The following is a 21,886-nucleotide window of genomic DNA, read 5'->3' on the forward strand; positions in this document are numbered from 1 at the left end:
GAGCTGTTCTATGTTCATCATGCTACTTGCTATAGATGGATTTTTTTGAGTGGCTGAAGTAATCAGCTGCTCTTGAGAACCAGTGTCAGGAGTAGAGATGAGCGAATCTAAGCTGACAAAGTGGAATTCGATCCGAATTTCAGGAAAACTTTGTTTAGCAACGAATGCAAATTTCCTTGCGCTTCGTGGTAACGAATTGTAATTTTCCTAAAATGATGGCTACACGTGTGAGGACTGAGGACATGGTGCAAGGAAATCTGGGAAGGCGGGATCACCCAGATTGACATGCCTACATGCAGCCAATTAGCAGCCAGCCAGCCCTATAAATACGGCAGCCATTTTAGATTCTGCCATTTTCCAGCGTTCAGAGTGCAGGGACAGACGTGTGAAGGCGCTAGGGACAGCTATTGGAAAAACCTCTATATTTAAAAATAAAAATAAAAATAAAAAAAGGATTTATAAGTGCAGGGAAAGAATAGGAAGGAATCCTTTCACAGCCTCTTAGAGCAGAGATAGACATCAGAAGGCGCTAGGGACATTGATAGGAAAGGGATTTACAAGTGCAGGGAACGATTATTTGGGGATCCAAATAGTCATTAGACAGCTCTGTAATTCCAGTTTTTTGCTATTGGGCTGCAACTGTTATGTTGGAAAGCCTTTAGTGGCTTACAGTATATCTTAGTATCTTATTCAGTACGACAAGAAAAATATATGCGTATTTCACTTCTGCAGTTATTTCTGTTGAAAGCATATACGGGCGTATTACAGTACAACAAGAAAAATATATATGCACTGTTGCAGTTATTTCTGGTGAATGAGTATAGGGGCATATTACAGTAAAAAAGGACAACTCTATACGCACAGCACTGTTGCAGTTATTTCTGGTGAAAGCGTATAGGGGCGTATTTCAGTACAACGAGAAAAATATATACGCACTTCACTATTTAATTGTTTTCTGGTTAAAGCGTATAGTGGCCTATTTCATTCCAACAAGAAATATATATTCTCAGGTCACTTCTGCAGTTATTTCTGGTTAAAGTGTATAGGGGCGTATTTCATTATAAAAAGAAAAATATATACAAACTGCACTGTTGCAGTTATTTCTAATAAAAGCTTATAGGAGCATATTACAGTAAAAAAAATATATATATATATACGCACTGCACTGTTACACTTATTTCTGGTGAAAGCGTATAGGGGCATATTACAGTAAAAAAAGACAAATATATACTGTGAGGTAGTGACAGGCCTCATGGCTGCTAGGGGAGATTCATGGCAGGAGTTTCCATGTCTTCCACGTCAGTCATCAATTCTGAGGCAGCACCAGGTGCTACAATAAGTCTGGGCTAAGAGCCCAGCCCAGACTGTCAGTCAGGAGAGAGAATCTTAGTGCAACAGAGGCATGCTGGAGGCTCTGGAAGGGTGGTTTCAGCCAGGCTGGCTGAGGGGCCACGGGGCTAGGTGTTAGCCTGAACTTTGGGGGATTCTGTGAGGTCTGGGAATCGACAGTCGCTAGGCCAGAGTCAGGCAGACTTCTGAGCCACAATCCCCCAAAGGTACTGGACTTTGTTACAGCTTGGAAGTGCTGGAGTATAGGCTGGAAATTCCGTATGTTGGTACCAAGTGTGAATGGTGCTATAAGTGAGGTAGGATTATCCCTGTTTAGTTAAAGCCCAGACGGGCAAGGGGTTTGTTTTGTTATTTTTATTTGGCTGTTGTGAAAATAAACCTGACGTTTGGATGTGCAATCTGTCTTATGTGGAGATAATTGTGAGAATGACCCCCGAAAATGAGCTAATCCCTCACAATTGGTGGAGGATGCGAGCGTGCTGAAAAGTATAAAGCAACGCAGGTTGCTAGCAGCAACGATAACTCAGGAGCCTGTTTGTTTGTTGGAGAAGGTGCTGCTGGTGATAATCTGGACTTTTTTTTTCTGTAGTGCAAACTGTGTGGGAATTTAAAGGTCCAGTAGCCCTAATTTACAGAGACTGACCAATGGAAATTTTGGTCAAAATGGCCACCTGGGTGAAAGGTGGTCCGGTTTGGCGGAAAACCAAGGCTACAGAGGAAGTAATGGAGCAGCTGGTGCGGGAAACTAATTCTTTGTTGAGGAAGCAGAGTGCTGCACTTGGAGAGGCTTCTCTGAACTTGGCTGAGAGTTGAGTGCTGGAAGAAAAGTGGATGTATGCCATTGCCAAGGGCAACCGTCGGGAAGACAAGAAGATGGAGAACGGTGCGGTTTTCCAAAGTTCCTATATCATCTGCGACTGTGCACAGAGTCCTAAAGGATGCGGCTGGAGTGACCGTCCAGGAACTCCAGGCCATGCTGTTTTTGGTGGCAATGGTTGCAGTAAGTAGTCTGCCGGTGTTGGGGATACCAGGAACCAAGAGAAGGCTGGTGATCTTAGTAGAGATGTCCTGGGAATATCATCATCTTCCGAATCCATGACGTCAAGCGGTAAGACTGTTCCTGTTAATATTTTTGTGGCAGTCCCAGTGACGGTGAGCCGGCCGCAGTGGAAACTGGCTGGGTCGGTGTATAGAAATTCACTGAGGCAAGAAACTGTCTCAGAAGTGTATAACATTGGGAAAAATGCAGTGTCTGAACAGGCGGGTAAGCCTGTTGCGGTTGCTCCCTCGCAGGAACCTACAGGGGAGAAGGTCTCTGGGTCACCCAAAGAGCCTGTGATCAAAGCTAGATTTGGGGTGGTGAAAATCAGAGATCCCATGCTAGCCCGAGTAAGAGGTAGCATGATAGCCGCCCCAGAGACTGATATAGTGTTACATGTTCGGGACAATTATGCGGATAAAACAGACTATCAGGTGGTTCTCACTGAGGGAATGTTGGGCCATAATTTCCCCTTATGCTTGGAGGTTTTGAGTAATGGAGACACTTCTGCAGAAAGTGACAAAACTCCTGCAGAACCTGTACCTGTCCCTTTAAATGATAATGTGAAGAAGCTGCTCATTGAGAACAAGGGTGCAGATAAGATGCAAAGTGAAAGTGTCAAATTACTTGAACGCCATAATGGGTGGGCGGGGGGGAGGGCGGTCCGCCCTGGGTGCCGGCTCTCACGGGGGTGCCAGCAGGCCCAGAAGCAATGAGCGCTTCCATCAATACAGATGGAAGCGCTTATTGCTGAAGCGCTGAAACCCACATACTGCGGCGGGGCAAGGAGCGGAGCGCATAGTTCCCTGCCCCGCCGCCGATCACCGCCATAGGCTTTACGCCTAGTAGGCCTAAAACCTATGCGGTAGTGAAATCTCAGTGCAGGCGCGCGTCGGGACTCAGCAGCACAGTGCCGGGACTCTGCCAGCAAGCGCAGTTAAGTATTTAGTAGAGTTGAGCAAACACCTGGATGTTCGGGGTCGAGAAGTTCGGCCGAACTTCCTGGAAATGTTCGCGTTCGGGATCCGAACTCGACCCGAACTTCGCCCCGAACCCGAACTTCAATGGGGACCCGAACTTTTCGGCACTAAAAAGGCTGTAAAACAGACCAGGAAAGGGCTAGAGGGCTGCAAAAGGCAGCAAAATGTAGGTAACTCCCCTGCAAACAAATGTGGATAGGGAAATAAATTAAAATTAAAATTAACCAATATCAATTGGAGAGAGGTCCCATAGCAGAGAATCAGGCTTCATGTCACCCACCACTGGAACAGGCCACTGTCAGATATTTAGGCCCCGGCACCCAGACAGAGGAGAGAGGTCCCATAGCAGAGAATCAGGCTTCATGTCACCCACCACTGGAACAGGCCACTGTCAGATATTTAGGCCCTGGCACCCAGACAGAGAAGAGAGGTCCCATAGCAGAGAATCAGGCTTTATGTCATAGCAGAGAATCAGGCTTCACGTCACCCACCACTGGAACAGGCCATTGTCAGATATTTAGGCCCCAGCACCCAGACAGAGGAGAGAGGTCCCATTGCAGAGATTCAGGCTTCATGTCACCCACCACTGGAACAGGCCACTGTCAGATATTTAGGCCCCGGCACCCAGACAGAGGAGAGAGGTCCCATAGCAGAGAATCAGGCTGCATGTCACCCAGGGGCGGTCTGGGCCGGGGGGCAGGGAGGCAATTGCCCCCCAGGCCGCCCTAAAAAATACGTCCGTCTTTAACAAATTATTTATATATATATATTATTATTTTTTTATTATTATTCCTCAGGGCCGCACCACCGATCACCACAGGCGGCGCGGCCCTGGATGTAATTGCAGCGGCGGTGGTGGCGGCGGGCAGTAGGAGATGAGCGCTTCCACTGTGGAAGCGCTCATCTCCATATTCATCTGTATCGCCGTCCTCAGGACAGCGATACAGATGGCTGTGCTGTGGGGCAGGGGAGGGAGAGGCGTGTCCCTCCCCTGTTCTTCTGATAGGCCGCAGGCACTAATGCCTGCAGCCTATCAGAGGCCTGAGCCGGGCAGCACACAGCAGGGACACAGGCCGGAAGAGGCCTGCATCGCATCACTGCTGATGGAGGTAAGTATTAGTGTTTTTTTTTTTCTTTCTTTGCTGGGGGAGCTGTCACTATGGCTATGGGGGGGAGCTGGCACTATGGGGGGGCTGCCACAATAGGGGGGCTGGCACTATGGAGGAGCTGGCACTATGGGGGGGAGAACTGGCACTATGGGGGAGCTGGCACTATGGGGGGAGAACTGGCACTATTGGGGGGGCTGGCACTATGGGGCTGGAGCTGGCACTATGGCTATGGGGGGAGCTGGCGCTATGGGGGGGCTTCCACAATAGGGGGGGCTGGCACTATGGGAGAGCTGGCACTATGGGGGGGAGAACTGGCACTATGGGGGAGCTGGCACTATTGGGGGGGGCTGGCACTATGGGGGGAAGCTGGCACTATGGGAGGAGCTGGCACTATGGGGGGAGCTGGCACTATGGAGGAAGCTGGCACTATGGGGGGGAGCTTGCACTATGGGAGGAGCTGGCACTATGGGGGCATTTCTTACTGGCACATTATGGGGGGCACCATGGGGGAGAGGAGCACTATGGTATATCTGGGGGCTCTAAAGGGGCTTTTTGTAATTATTGGCACATTATGGGGGGCACTATAGGGGAGAGTGGCACTATGGGGCATCTGGTGTCACTATAGGGCATTATTTGGAGGCACTATGGGGAAGTGGGGGCACTAAAGGGGCATTTTTTACTGGCACATTATGGGAGGCACTATAGGGGAGAGCGGCACTATGGGGCATTATTTGGGGGCACTATGGGAGGGAGTAGAGCACTATTGGGGCATATGGTGGCACAAAGAAGGGGCATTTTTTACTGGCACATTGTGGGGGAGAGGAGCACTATAGGGGCATCTGCTAGGGGCACTATATAGGGGTATTTTATACTGGCATACATCTTTACTGGCATATTATGGGGGACACTATGGGGAAGGGGCAGAGGAGCACTATGAGGGCATTTACTGGGGCACTATATAGGGGTATTTTATACTGGCATACATTATGGGGAACTTAGCTCAACTGCGGGCACTAAGTGGGGGTATTTCATATACTGTCATATTATAAGGAGAATTATTACTACTAGGGGTATTATGGTGAGCTTTACTACTACTGGGGTGCTATGAGGAACATGATTACTAGTATGGGCACTATAGGGGCATTATTACTACTAAGTGTGCTCTGGCAGAGAATTATTTCTATTGGTGGGATTTTGGGGAGCACTGTTACTTTGGGGGCACCCTGGCACAGTATCAGCTTAGCACAAATATTTTTGGGGGACATTATCTTTAAACTATTACTGTCTGGGCGCAGTTATTTCTTAGAGCACTGTGTGCCAATAATTGTTGAAGGGGGCACTATCTGTGTGGTAGTAGCATTTCCAGGGGGACTGTTTCTGCAGTATAGTATTGGGGGTGGCAGCAAAGGGTGTTCAGAAGATGTGAAGATGATGGAAATGTGGGAAACTAATGTCTGTTTCTCAATCTCTGCAGAGACTGGAGATGGCAGAAAAATCATCATGGCGGTCTGGTCTGAATGGAGAAGATGAGGAAAGAGAACGTCTACAACAAAGGTGACATCACTGGATGTAAGAAGTATGTGGCACTATGTAGGAGAGGAGATGCTCTGGCTCCTCCCCCTGTCATTTGCAGAAGGAGGATTCAGAGCTAGGTGAGGACGGCAAAGGGGGACAGCAGGCCACGGGCGGGTGGCAGATGGTGGGGGGAACCACAGGCAATGAGCAGGATCTGGGGAGGGAGGAGAGCGGAGGAGCTTCCTGGCTGTAGCCTGCTGTTGTCTATTGTATAATGTGAAGCAGGCAGTGCAGCCAGGACAGGCCTCCCCTCTCCGTATGATGTGTAGAGACAGGCCTCAAGCAATAGAATGTCAGCTGTACAGTGTTTGTTGGGAGTGGCCTATTATATGTAGGAGGGGCTTTTAATAATGGGCGGGGCAAAAATGGTCTACTTGACTGGATTTGCCCCCCAGGACTAAGGCTGCCAGCCCTCCCCTGCCTGATGCTGCTGCTGCCATATCCACACTATGTCACCTTGCCACTCTGTTGTCTCCTCATGCTGCTTCCACCTCAACACTATGTCATAGGTCCACTCTGTGAGCTTCTCATGCTGTTCCCACCCTCCCTACTTCATGACTGGTCCACTATTTTCTTTCGGCCTGGCTGACATCATCATTTATTTGACCTTTCTTCTTATCTGTCAAAAGGAACAAAAAATGAGACATACAACGGATCCTGTCTGTGTAGCAGTTGTAAGGCCTGTATAGTCCTAACAGAATTGTCTTATGATTTGGTAGCCAAAAGCAGGAGTGGGTAGAAAAAAATATATGCAAATATTCCATTCACGTGTCATCTCTGTTTTGGATCCACTCCTTTTTTTTTTTTGTATTAGCAATACTGATGGATTATTGAGTAAATGTTGATGGAGTGAAGGCGTATGCTCCACAGACAGGATCTGTTTTTTGTGGGTTATTTTACTAACGGATCAGAGGAAGGTCAAAATAATTAGTGACAAATTTACTGCTGACACCCTCTCCACTCTGTCAGGGGGGCTCTACTTGTATAAGCGTTTAATAGAACTTGTTCCGTAGACATGTATGTGGAATCGGCTGTCAACGGTGTAAAAGGAGTGCGCTCTTTCACTCTACAGTAGAATCTTGGGCCTCTGCACGGTTCTTTATACCTGGCTCTAACATCGACCTGTAAGGCTGAGTTAACACTTGAGTTATTTGGTCAATATTGACCCCGTGACTGCCCAAATAAGTGAAGTGTGCAGTTATTCTAAGAGCAACGCCTGTTATCTGTATGTCATACGAACTCACAGTATTATTTCACTACCAAAGCAGAATCCCTATGCATGTCACTACAAGAAACAGTGTTTTACACCACTATAAAGGCTTTCAGGAGCCAGGTAATAGCCGTTTTTTAACGCTATTCGAAGCAAATATATTCGGATCTAAGCAAATTTTTTTGAAAATTTCGGCGATCCGGCCGAATCAAATTTTTTTAAAATTCGCTCATCTCTAGTCAGAAGCTTGAGATGGACCCATCTGACAAGTACAGATATAGTAAATGCTAACTTGACATTTAATGTTAAATATGCTGTTGCATCAAGCTTTAACCTGATGTTTTGTTGTGCTACGTATCAATTTAAATTCTTTTTTTCAATATTGCATTAACCGTATCAAGCTACTTTTTGCTATTTCACATTGGGTTCTGGTCTGGGAGTCTGAATTTTTGAGTGATGCCTATTTTGAGGTTTAAATTAATTTAGGTATCTGGTTGGTCCCCATATCAATTCAGGGGTCTGGTTTGGGGTCTCAATAACTTTAGATGTCTGTTAAGGGCTACATTAACTTAGGAGTCTGGTTGTGTGTCAATTAATTATGGGGCTTGATCTAGGTTCTTAATTACCTTAAGGGGTCCGGTTTGTTGACTGAATTAATTTATTGATCTGTTTTGGGGTATGAATTGAATTATGGGTCTAATCTGAGTTAATTTTGACATCTGATCTACAGGCTACTTAAGTGACATAGGGACTGCATGTGAGGAGGAACAGGAGACTTTGTTCAGATGTGCCATGGGATATCTTACAGCTTGAAGAAAATAGTAGCAGCAGCCAACTTGCATTTTGGTTATTAACTTTGTTTTGTACAGGCAATTGCTTTGATGCTATCAATCTTTCTACTCCCCCCCCGCCCATTGCATCTTTCTTGGCCTCACAGACTATCTATCTCTCCTTTCCCCCGCCAAAGCCCCAAGACCAACTATTGTTTGTGACTTGTCCCTTTGTAGAACCCTTGTTAGTTTTAAATGTCATCCCTGCACCTCCTTCCAGCATTTTCTGTTGCCCACCGACCATAATGAGGGGGAGCTGCCGAGACTTCTGTAAGGGTAATAGAAAATCCTGATGTTTTTGCATATCCCATATCATGTAGCCCGAATTTCCTGGTGGGACGATGCCCCAGGGGGCCACCCAAGTCCTCCTCTCTGCCACTGACCGGGTACATAATGACCTCTCAACGTTAATTAATACTGTGAGAATCACCTAACCAACGACTTCACATGCCCTACTGAATTCAACTTCTGTGGCCTGCACCTTACCACCTAAGCCCCCTGCTCCATAGGCAACTGGAGGAGGAGGACAAAATATGGTAGCTATTGATGGCCACCACAGAGGGCCAGCTTTTGGGGCAGTATATTGTGCTACACTGTGTTATTTGGTTCTTCTGGGATGGTATTTTGCACCATGGTATTGTTGACCCCGCCTACTTCTGTTAATTTTGACCTGCCTACAAAATGCGGATACTTTTAGTAATTTTTTCCAGGGCCTTTTTTTAGTTCTCAGTCCGCTCCAGAGTCCAGCTCCCCTTTACTTCAATGGCTGCAGCACTGCAGTAACCATCTCTATCCACTACACTTCTGCTGTCGGAGCTACACTGAAACATTTGATCGGCAGTGTCAGACTCCTGCTGATCAGGTATCATGTAAGACTTTTGGGGCAGCACCATGTTAATAAAGCCCATGGCCCACTTTTTTAGACAGATATAATGCAAATATATTACAAAAAATATCTCTCCTTACTTACTTATTACAAAAGTGAGCGAACATAATCCATGTCTCTCTGGTAGCTCATATGTTTTGTTGATAAATCTGACATGTCCCAATATCATTATATCCCCCTTATTACGTTCAATTTAATAGAAATTCAGAAATTTAGCTTTAATTGGCATCATCCTGGAGATCTCTTGTTTTAGTGGAAGTCAGATCCAAATGTTCATCATTTAGTGTTAAAAAGGGGTCCATTCCAAAGAAAGGGCAAAGGTGTAATACATACAGTAGTTGAATTGTTCTATAGAAAAGGCTCCTGAGTAAGGGTCTTCCTTCCTCTATGACATCCATATTTCCAAGCAGATTGTATGAAAAGGGGTTTAAAATCCTTTCAGCTACGCCATATTTGTAATTTGAGAGAAAAACAAGAGAATATGCAAGTAAAGAGAGCATACATTTTACCCAGTTTACAACTAGTTTTATCTGCAACATTTTATATTGGCATGGGCATCAATCCTCCATGATAACTGTATTTTAAATATTGTGTATCTCCATAGCACCATAGGACCAAGTAGTTACTGTATTTTCTACCACCAACCTTTATAGTTTATGTATTCCATCCTTTCCAATTGATGTTCAGTAAAAGCACAAACATTTAAAGTAAACCCCTATTTTCTTGACAAGATTTGTGCTTCAATTCTCTTTTTTAAATTCTATCTTTTACTTAATTTAAAAGTGATTTCCACCCGTCAAGCTTTTTGGCTCTCAGCAGTGGAAAAGTATCTGAAAACACTTTCAGGTTATATACTGATCTGACATTTGGATACAATAGTGGCCATAAAACAAGAACATGGAAAAACAATAAGTACCAAGTAATAAAAAGGAGCTGGAAAAACTCCCACACGTTTTAAGGGCCTGCATACTTTATATATATATATATATATATATATATATATATATACTGAAAGAATAGTGATATAATAATAATATATTATATTATATTCTTATGATATATATATAATATAATAATATAATAGTGATATAATATAATCTGTATGATATCCCCCAAATCTTAGAAAACTTATGGTCTATTCCTTTGAGTTTTTTTTATTTTATTCTAGGCTTATGTCTCATGAAAATAGCTGGCACATAAATTGGCTATGTGAGGTCTATTTTTTCCTTTTTTGCAGGACCAGTTGCTGAGTTTTTAAGGAAAAATTTTGATGAAAATGTATATAGCAATCCTTTTTTACTACTAGTAAAATGCATAAAATCAGCAACCTTATTTATTAATGTTTTACGTATTTCCAATGTATGGGATGTTAGAGATATCATGCATACCAAATATGTGTATATGATTTGCAAGATATTTTTATTTATTTGTAAATAAAATGAGTTTAAAGTATTCATACAGTATATTTCATTGGAAATAGCAGGATATTCGAACTTGGGAATATATGCAATTCAAGAGCAGAAAGAGAAGTAGACAAGTAAGACAAATTTGTTTAGTTTTCATATTTATTACATTTATACAGTATTGAGAAATACCTTCTTCCTTGAAAAGAATTAAAAAATCCTGTTTCATATTTTCACTTTGTAAATGGAGCATGCTGTGTGCTTCTGTGGAGTAACGGTGGTGGATGGGTAGGCGAGCCAAAACTATAGCTAAGAAATAGTCAAGTAACACTGATCCAAACTATGAAAAGTCAACATAAGGACATTATTTACAAAATGCCCTTGAGAGGTTAAAGTGGCCGTAGGACACAGAGCAGCTTGACCACTTTGCTTTTCACCTTTTGTGACCTTTCTTTCTTTGATGCCTAAATACTCTAATCTTTTTATTTATTTTTATTTCTTTTATTTTTCTATAGTATTCTGCAAGATCTATCCGGTTAGAGCTAAACTGGAAAGTAATAAATTTGACCCTTTTCACATATCCAATTAACGTCTTATCGTTATTCCTACAGTTTACCTTCACTTTGAGGAAAATTTCTTTTCACACTATTTAGTTTATGTAGTGCACTTCTTAATATCTCTCAGATTACCGTATAATTAACAAAAATAATATAACTTTTTGCAATGTACTTTCATTTATATTGTGTTATTTGTTAAGAAAGCTGTTTTATTATTTGATCAGTCAAGATTATTGGAAGAATTTATGAAAGCTCTCTAACTTTTACCAAGTTAAATGTTGGGAATTAACATTAAATCACTTATTTATTTGTGCACTATGTATACCGAATGGCAGTATATGAACAACAAATAGTTAACTAAGCGTGCTAGACCTGGTCCACCCTAAGACCTACATGTGCAAGCTCCTGCAAAGTAGACCCATAGAGAAGCTTTGTCTAGGGGATTAGACTCCTGAGACTGAAAAACTTCCAGAGAATACCTCTGAGAGAAAAAGAAGAAATGTTTTTGAAGGTCTAGAACCACCAAAGTTGTGCACTGGGTTCATACAGTAAGGTACTGCTTTTTTATGACATTGAAGACTTTGCTAGTGTGGAAAGGGTTAATTGCACACGCCACACTTTGAGATAGATTGGCCAAACAGATCTAAATTCTGCACCCCTCAGGCCAGAAATTAGAGGAGAAGTTAAGCACAGAAAAGCACACCTCTGATTATCCTGGAAAGATTGCAAAGTGTTAGAGTAACTCAGGGGCTATTACCCTCATCATTGCCACTGCCCATACACAGGTGTGAGAAGTAAGCTCTATGATATACCTCAGGACTAAACCAATTGTTATATGTTACTCTAACACTTTGCAATCACCAACAGGCAAGAGGTGCAGGACTTTAGGGAGTGCCCTGAAGGAAGAAAGGGTGAGCTCTCCATTGACTGTGCAGGGCCCGGGGAGAGCCAGAGTGAAGATTGCCACCATGAACTCTGTGTACTACTACCACACTGTGTGGCTATTCTGGGGCACTTAGAGAGAGGTAGGCCAAACCCTAAGTAGGCTTATCCCTTTTGCTAGTGGATGAGAATTTTCAGGATTCCACTTTTTAAAGGAACTACATTACTTGCAAAAATGGGGTTTCTGAGTTTTGCCAATGACGCATGGAGGATATTAAAGAGGTTGTCCAGGATTTTAATATTGATGACCTATCCTCAGGTCATCAATATCACACTGACAACTGGCACCCGCGCCGATCAACTGTATGAGGAGACGGCGCGAGCAGTGCACACGTGCCGTATCACTTCTCTGTTCCTGCTCTCTGCTGTATGTTTATGGAACAGCAGTAGTGGACAGGAAGGCAGACTGCACGTGCACACTGCCTGCACCGTCTTCTCATATGGCCGATCAGCAGGGATGCCAGGTATCAGACCCCCGCTGATCTTATATTGATGACCTATCCTGACCGGACAACCCCTTTAACCCTAGACCCTAGTGTCTACTCATTGGCTGCTCAAATGCTATTTTTTAGCTGTGAATGAGAAGAATTGGAAAAGTGCATTGGCTTTAAAAAAAGTCATTTTGGTTATAGAGAGAAAACATTTATAGATTGGTGAAGTGCTACATGGTAGCTGTTGTTGCTGTGCATGTGGGTTGTGGCCCATTTCAAGAGGGCTTAGCCTAACAGCAGAGGCACTGTTAGGCCGCTTAGTCTCACCTTCTGCAGCTGCTGTGCTGGAGCAGTGGTGTTCACTATGTGATACTGCACCAAATTAGTGTAAGGACCCACTCACATGAGGTCTGTGCATTTTAATCTAAATGTATACTAAGTGCCTCATATAAAGTTTTATAAATTATACTTAGCAGCAACAGATCGAAGCACAGCATGTGGGCATTTGATCCGTGTCTTTTTCTCTACAGTTCATTACATTTATAGATTGGACGGAGCTAGTACTTCCTCCAACAGTTTAAAAATGATAAACTATAAGAAATGAAAAAGTACTCCCTATTATTTATTATGTCAGGAGCTGTGCTAAAATTGTTAGTATATGCCATTTCAAGAATCTGTCATTGGTTACAAGGCTCTGCTTTCCTACCCTCATAATACATGTCAGCCTATTATTTGAAATGTGCTGCCAAATCTAGAGCTCAAATTTAGAAAATAAAAAGAACAATTATATATCTTATTATTATATAGCAGCAAATCTGCCAAAAGAAATCACAAGAATGTCAAAATCTTACACTTCAGCCATATGCTGAATAGATACGCAATGAGATTTCAGCCAATAGTAAAATAAACTATCAAATACTTCACCAACAGCATGGCAAAATATATATTCAGAGTATTTTTTATATGTTAAAGTCTATTGCAATACACATCAACATTAGCAGGAAACAACATTGACAGCAATGGACACTGTTGAGTTTAACCTTTTAAAGAAGTAGAGTAGGGTGGAGCTATTATTATTATTATTATTATTATTATTATTATTATTATTAATAATCGTATTATTATTATTAATGTTTATAATAATATTATTATTAATAATAATAATAATAATATTAATACTATTATTATTATTAATAATAATAATAATAATAATAATTTATAATAATAATATTATTATTATTATTATCTGACATAATTTTGAAAGGAACCAATAGTAGTAGTTTTTATGTCCCTAAACCACCAACATTGCTTTTACTTTTAGTTTTTAGATTTCTGAATATGTCAATTTATGTACTGTAATTTTTGTAAATGCATTATGCAAAAGAACTTTAAACCCTACATGTGCTGTATGCAAATTATGTTGTCATTAAGGTGTAGCCACTATGCAGAAAAATTCCTAAGCACTGGATATGTCATCTCGTCTAACCTCTTCTAACAGGCTAGTGGTTCCCAATACATGCACAGTCACCAATGAGGATAGTACATGTACAACCAGCTTCACTGTGCAGGCCCCAAAAGCCATCAGTCTGTCAGAAGAGGGCTTGAGATGACCCCATGCTTAGTGACTCTATTGCAGGTTCTACTTTCATGACTCCAACATGACTTTCCTTACTCTATCCTTCATGTTCATGGATGTCAATCAATCCTTGCTGAACAAGTTTACAACCTGGCTAACATGACTCTTCTACTCAGGGGCTTAACATAAATTACTCCTACAAGGTCATTTGCATAAAGCTCATGTTTAAAGGGAACCTGTCACCTGGATTTTGGGTATAGAGCTAAGGACATGGGTTGCTAGATGGCCGCTAGCATATCCGCAATACCCAGTCCCCATAGCTCTGCGTGCTTTTATGGTGTAAAAAAAACGATTTGATACATATGCAAATTAGCCTGAGATGAGTCAGAGTTTGAAAATATGACTCTTCTCTGGTCACACAAGTAAGATATGACTCTTTTATGTTAATTTGCATATGTATCAAATCGTTTTTTTTAAACAATAAAAGCACAGAGAGCTATGGGGACTGGGTATTGCGGATGTGCTAGCGGCCATCTAGCAACCCATGTCCTCAGCTCTATACCCAAAATCCAGGTGACAGGTTCCCTTTAAGCTTCTGATTTTACATAATGTGATTGCTAATATTACACATAGGGACACATTGAGAAAGTAAACACAAACATTAGAAGAAAGTGGTGGTGGTTCACATGCATAAACCCCACTAGTTTGGTAGAGTAGTTGCCTTAAAATGGGTTGTCCACCTTTTATTAAGTAATAGCCACGACTAGTTCACACAATTTTATGAACTGACCCATATCATGGACCTCCCATGCAATATTTGAAGAATAAATCCCAGGTTTATTACTCATTTATATTGAGTATATTGCAGAGATCAAACCTTGTGTTGGTGGTGGGGTAGAGGATGGGTCATAGAGCAGACAAAAAGAAGTTTAGTTCAGGTCTAGACATGCTTGGATCAAAGGTAGGGTAAATGTATTTTGGGATTGAGATTAGTTTTATTATTATTATATATGTTATATGTACTCCCAATATTATATAAATATTAAGTTATATATGTTATATAAAGTTATATGTTATATATATGCACCTCTAAAAAAAAATAAAGAGAAAGCTAACCCACATCCTAGATCTCAATGAATGAAATATTCCAGTTGCGAATCTTTATTCATTATATAATGGAATGCGTTGAGAACAATAAAACATAAACATGATCAATGTAAATCAAAATTAATATTCCTTGGAGGTCTGGATTTTGAATAATATTCAAAATCAAAGTGGAAAATCAAATTTTAGGCTCATCCAACTTCAAGGACAAGGAAATGAGGCTCAGTAGTGTGTGTGGCCTCCATGTGCCTGCATGACCTCCCTACAAGCCTGGGCATGCTACTGATAAGGCAGTGGATGTTCTTCTGTTGGATCTCCTCCCAGACCTGGATTAAAGCATCAGCCAACTCCTGGACAGTCTGTGGTGCAACATGGTGTTGGTGGATGGAACGAGACATGATGTCCCAGATGTGCTCGATTGGATTCAGGTCTGGGGGACGGGCAGGCCAGTCCATGGCATAAATGCCTTCATCATGCAGGAACTGCTAAAACACTTCAGTTAACACACTTTGGCCTAGCATTGTCATGCATCAGAAGGAACCCAGGACCTACTGCACTTGCTTATGGTCTCACAATGTGTCTGAGGATATCATCCCGGTACCTAATGGTAGTCTGGCTAGCACGCGGAGTGCTGTGTGACCCTCCAAAGAAATGCCTCCCCACACCATTACTGAACCTCTGCCAAACCAGTAATGCTGGAGGATGTTGCAGGCAGCAAAACGGTCTCCACGGCGTCTTCAGACTCTGACATGTCTGTTACATGTGGTTAGTGCAAACCTGCTCTCATCCGTGAAGAGCACAGGGCGCCAATGTCGAATCTGCCAATCTTGGTGTTTTCTGGCAAATGCCAATCACCCTTCACAGTGTAACACTAACTTGTGGACATCAGGCCCTCATACCACCCTCACGGAGTCTGTTTCTGACAGTTTGAACAGACACATGGATATTAGTGGCCTGCTGGACGTCATTTTGCAGGGCTCTGGGACTGCTCTTCCTGTTCCTCATTACACAAAGGAGAAGGTAGTGGTCCTGCTGCTGGGTTCTTGCCCTCCTACGGCCCCCTCCATGTCTTCGGATGTTCTGACCTGTCTCCTGGTATCTGCTCCATGCTCTGGACACTGTGCTGACAAACACATCTGACCTTCTTGCCATAGCTTGCATTGATGTGCCATGCTGGATAAGCTGCACTACCCAAGCAACTTCTGTGGGTTGTAGACTCCGTCTCATGCTACCTTTTTGCATTTGACAAAATGCAAAAGTGACCAAAACAACGGCCACAAAGGATGAGAACAGAGAAATTGTCTGTGGTCACCACCTGCAGAACTATTCCTTTATGGGGGTTGTCTTTCTAATTTCCTTCCATTTCTACCTGTCATCTGTTCAATTTGCCACAACAGCAGGAGAGATTGATTCACAATCAGTGTTGTTTCATAACTGGACAGGTTGATTTTGTAGAAGTGTGATTTAGTTGGAGTTACATAGTGTTGCTTAAGTGTCCCCTTTATTTTTTTGAGCAGTGTATATAGTTATATGTGAATCCACCAAATGGGGTGGTCGCACATGTTCAGCTTTATCTTGCAGCTGCCACCAGCCATCTTTTCAGTTAAAAGCTGTTACAGTTACAAGGAGAGAACTGCAGCAGAAAGGACATACCCCCGAGAAAGACATGCCCCTGAGAAAGGACATACTGTCTGAGAAAGGACATGCCCTCCTGAGCTGTGGGGTGAAGGGGGGGGGGTGCTCTGGATCAATGTGAGGCACAGGGCTGGTTCTATCTTTGCTTAAAAGAGATGGTCATGTACTTTATGGTGTCTCATTTTCATTTTTTACATTAACCATGTCAGTACCCCTTAAATCTTACATTACTTTAAAAATATTGAGGGAAAATTATCATAGCCATCATTAGTGATGAGCAGCAGGGGCGTACCTATAGGGGTGCAGAGGAAGCAGTCGCTACCGGGCCCAGGAGCCTGAGGGGCCCAAAGACCCTTCTGGTACATAAGACACTGGCATTATAGAAAGTGCATGCTGGTCAATTTACACCTCTGGCTGGAGGGAAGGGGTTAGGTCAAGAATTTGGCATGAGGGAGTGCCCTTTCAATGTTTGCCTCAGGCAGCAGGAAGGCTACATGCTCCCCTGCCCCTTTCCAAAAAGCACGAAGGGGGGCCCAAGCTGAACTCTTGCACTAGGGCCCATGAGCTTTTAGCTACGCCCCTGGCAGGGGCTATATTCGAATTTGCGATATTTCACAAATATTTTGTAGAATATTCGTCATAAATTTGTGAATTTCGAGAATTTGAGATTATTTTATTGAATGCAATAAATCGGCAATGTAAAAATCGCGTAATGCAAATTCGTAATGCGAAATACAGGCGTGGGTCACTTTGGCTACATTTTTCAAGCTGGTATAAGTTTCCTGAGACTGGATAAAATGGTTGGCATGGCAGAACATTGGAATAGCTTTATATGCAGATAGAGTCAAGTGCTCCAATATATTCACGATTGCGCTAATCGGCAGTGATCAGAATATTTTTTCGCACTACGTGCAACTTCACATTTTAGCAGGTCTGACTACAGATTACTGACTGGTGCACTAAGTGTTGTTGTGAACTTGACATTGCTTCCTTCTCATTGGCCCACAAGCAAGAAGCAGAGAGGAATAATGTGTTCAGATGGCAAAAACTGCCGAATATTCCATATAACGAATATATAGCACTATATTTTAAATATTCTCAAATTCTCGAAGTGGCGATAATCACAATAAAAATTCACTATTCGAATATTCATGCTCAACACTGGCCGTTATAACTTAAATCATTTGGCAGTTCATGCGTCTCAACTGAAATCTACACCAGCCTCTCGTTGGCATAGATTTCAGTTTTCTGGTATAGAAGATGATAAATGTGGCCCCGACCCCTCCACACTCTCAACCAAGATCCCTTTTCGGGAAAGTGGCAAGGCCAGCGGAGAAACAAATGTGGCATAACGCATAAATCTGGCCTATTGGATCTATTTAAGAAAGTTTAACATAAATACATATGTAGTAGAGTTAAACTCTTAACTCAAATTTCTAAAAGGGGTTCATATCCATTTCTTCTCCCAGGCAGCTTCTCTGAGTGGAGCATCATAGCATTTCATGCTTCGATGCTCTCCATTTCTCTGGAAGGGCTGTTTTGTTTATATTTTTTCACTGCTAGGTGAAAGCTTCAACCTAGCAGTGCTCCTGGTGATGTCACTGAAAATAATGGGTGGGCTTTAGCTCTGCGTTTGACTGTTTTACAGGCTAGGGCAGCGCTAAAGCCCGCCTATTAGTGTCACTAGGCTCACTGCTAGGGACAAGACTCCAACTACCATTCCAATAGTCAGATCCGGTTCATCACCAGATCTGCTGGAAAAGTCCTTGCCCTACACGATTCAGCGATGGCAAGGGAGAGCAATGGAGCAGGAAATACTCCAATGCTCAATTCAGAGGGGCTGTCTGGGTAAAGAAGGGTTCATGTCCGGGTTCAGCTCTCAACCTGGACAACCCCTTTTAACTCATTGTGATATCCTGCAACAAAAGCCATTGTAAAGCAATTGAAGGTATCGGCTTAAAACAACTAGTTTTAGTTAACACAGGGATGCTCAACCTGCGGCCCTCTAGCTGTTGTAAGACTACAACTCCCACAATGCCCTGCTGTAGGCTGTTCAGGCATGCTGGGAGTTGTAGTTTTGCAACAGTTGGAGGGCCGCAGGTTGAGCATGCCTGAGTTAACACATCTAGTTAAGCATGTGTCTTAATTCTACTACATCTGTGTAAAGATGTACAATGTGTAATTTATCATTTATGACATGATTTATAAATTCTTTACAGATGACAATTTTTACATATTATTTTATTATGTCTACTTTCATAGAAAACTCTGAATATGAAATTTTGTTTAAAGCACATATACATGATTCCTTGTATTTTAAAGCCTTAGAAGTGCCACCTCTAGAAATAAAGTAACAAAATAAAGATTTTAGTATCTGAACGTCAGTGAACTATATTCCACCGAAGGTGGTTAAATGGATAATGACATCTCATTAAAACGTTTGGAAGTTAAAGCTTATTAAAAGATTATTATGAGATTTAATTCTTTGCCAACTCAACTGAACAGAAAAGAATGTCTGACGCTAGAGGGGTAATTTGAAGCTTTTGAGCCATAGTGGAAAATTTGTAAGGGTATGTCGAGATGGTATGTATACAGTGCAGATTAGCCACCGTGGATTTGCATGCCTCAAATATATAGCTTTTTCCAGTACCAGCAATAGGATGAGAATTTAGTAAACCTGATCCACATGTTGCAAAAAACAGATTTCCACTACAGCGTTCACCCTTTGCAAAACACAGGGTGAAATCTGCAGAAAATCTGCCACAAAATCCTTGAAAGATCTGCAGAATTTCCACTTTAGAAAAGCAGGAAATTCTGCAGGGTAATTTTCCCTGCGGAACAGTGATACACAGTGATATTATAAGTATTATTATTTGTAAAACTTAGTTCAAACTCATAGGCTTCTTTTAGCACAATTGCATACTGTGTTTGTGTGTGTGTTTTTCCCCCACATATCTCTAGGTCAGAGATGGCCAACCTGTGGCTCTCCAACTGTTGTAAAACTACAACTCCCACCATGCCCTGCTGTAGGCTGATAGCTGTAGGCAGTCTGGGCATGCTGGGAGTTGTAGTTTTGCAACAGCTGGAGAGCCTCAGGTTGGCCATCCCTGCTCTAGGTGATAACCCTTAACGTGTTTTACTATATCAAAAGCTTATACGTTTATAAAAGATAAATGTATGATCAACAGGGACCTGACCACTTGGGCCCTTGCTGATCATGAGAACAGGGGCCCCATGTTCTCCCATTCGCTCAAGGTAGCCGAGTGCTTGCACTCAGCTATATCCAGCAGTCCTATAGAGTTGAATGAAGCATCAACATAGCTTGTCTGCTATGTTGGATTTTTTCAGTCTTTGTCTGGAGCTGTAGGTGACAATATATACCTGCTGAACAACAGATCTGTATCCTACCTATAGAAGCTCAGACTAAGGGTCCATTCTCACATCCGTAGTGCATTGCAGATCCGCAATACACCCTGCCGGCACCCCCATAGAAATGCCTATTCTTGTCCGCAATTGCGGACAAGAATAGAACATGTTCTATTTTTTTCGGGAGCCGCGGACCGGAAGATTGGAGGCGTGCTCCGGAAATGCTGATGCGGAGAGCACATAGTGTGCTCTCCGCATCCATTCCGTCCCCATAGAGAATGAATGGGTCCACCCCATTATTGCGGACCCATTATTACGGATGTGTGAATGGAGCCTAAACCATGGCAGTGATCAATTGATGATTTCTCATTTTGGCTTACAGCTTTGTTGTCAAAATCAACAACTGTAACTAATCTCCTGACACCCCGACTGGGTACCTCCGTTGATGGATGCTCCTAGTGCTTCCTGAGGGCTCCAAGTACTCCACTTGACACCATAAGCACTGCAGACCCCACAAACCGCCGCAGCTTGGTTGGGGTCTAGTCGTCTCCTACCCACCCTGGACCCACGACAAGGCGCCAGGCTCCAGTAGGTGAACCTCTCTTCCTTCAGAGAGATTTGCAAAAGAGCTCAGTGATTATAGCCAGGGGAGTATACGCATATAGCAATCCCCAGTGTAGATACAGCCTTTCCCCCCCACACATGAGGCGAGGCTCTATGTTGAGGGTTAAACAGGAACTCTTTAATGGGGCTACATGTCAGCCTTTTATGCAGGCCTTTCAGCAAGGGAAACTCCCCCTGGGGACCTTGTGGAATACTGCAACAGTTTATACATTAGCCAATCACATGCATTTACAGTATTGAAACCTTCCCAGCAATTGTACACCCCCCCCCCATCTGTGACGCAATCAACAAAATACAATGGGCATTGCCTGTGATACAATTACCAAACACAATTAACAAAACACAATAGGCTCTGCCTGTGAGACAATTACCAAACATAATGGGCTAACTTAATCACTCACAGGCAGAAAACACACAAAACACCTCAAAACCCCACATATCCCCATAATACATATCCCCATAATACATCCATGGATAGCTCTGATCTGGGCGAACAACATATGCAAAAATCACCCAGATCCAAGCAGATGAAGGGGGTATTATATGGACCCCCGAAACGCGTTGAGCCTTAAATTTATTCCATAAATAAAGAGAGATTTCATGAAGTAGAGGATCGGGCTGCTCAGGGGGGACTCACCCCAGGTGTCTAGAGCTCATCCTGGAGGTGACCCCCCTTGTGAAGTGAGTGGAAAAGTTCTTCTATCTTTTAGTTTGGTATACAATTACTTGTTTTTTTATACATATCAATTTACTGTGATCCTTATTGGGCACATCCACATACTGGTGTTTAGTCCATTTCTGGTCACAGTGATTTTATTGTGTTACCGGTACCATCAACAATCTATAATATTATATTCATCTCTTTATTTCATTATATGTAAGGTTAACTATTTATCTACCTACCACTACATAATATTTAATATATTTATCCTTCACTACATCTGGCATTAGATTAGAAGTTTGGCGCTATTCTTCTCCTTCCCGCTTATCGGTGTTGTCTCGTCCAACTGGCTTGGACTTAATCACTTCACTGGTAACTGTTTTTCCTTCTATTCACTTCATTAACATAGTGTTAAACTTTGTTGACACTAATTGGAGCAGCCTACTTCCACTCCGTTGTTTTATATCCTTCACATAACGTGGTCACAGTCCTGTTGGCGCCTTTCTCCACTTCTTCAGGGGCATTTAGTTGATCCCTTGAAAGAATTTGGATAACCTTGTTCTTTTTTTCTCTTTTTTCACGTCTTCGATCTTAAGAAGCAACAGACG

The 21,886-nt window shown here is 42.6% G+C and overlaps 1 long non-coding RNA gene across 1 annotated transcript; it reads right to left on the reverse strand.

Moving 5' to 3' along the window:
* Positions 1-628: 628 nt before the first annotated feature.
* On the reverse strand, positions 629-16,167 carry LOC120993288. The gene is made up of 3 exons (XR_005777196.1): positions 15,865-16,167; positions 933-940; positions 629-639 (listed from the first exon to the last, which is right to left on the reverse strand). It is a non-coding gene; the product is annotated as an uncharacterized LOC120993288 (long non-coding RNA).
* Positions 16,168-21,886: the final 5,719 nt, after the last annotated feature.

Source organism: Bufo bufo, chromosome 3 (genome assembly GCF_905171765.1).
Source record: "Bufo bufo chromosome 3, aBufBuf1.1, whole genome shotgun sequence".
Classification (NCBI taxonomy): Eukaryota; Metazoa; Chordata; class Amphibia; order Anura; family Bufonidae; genus Bufo; species Bufo bufo.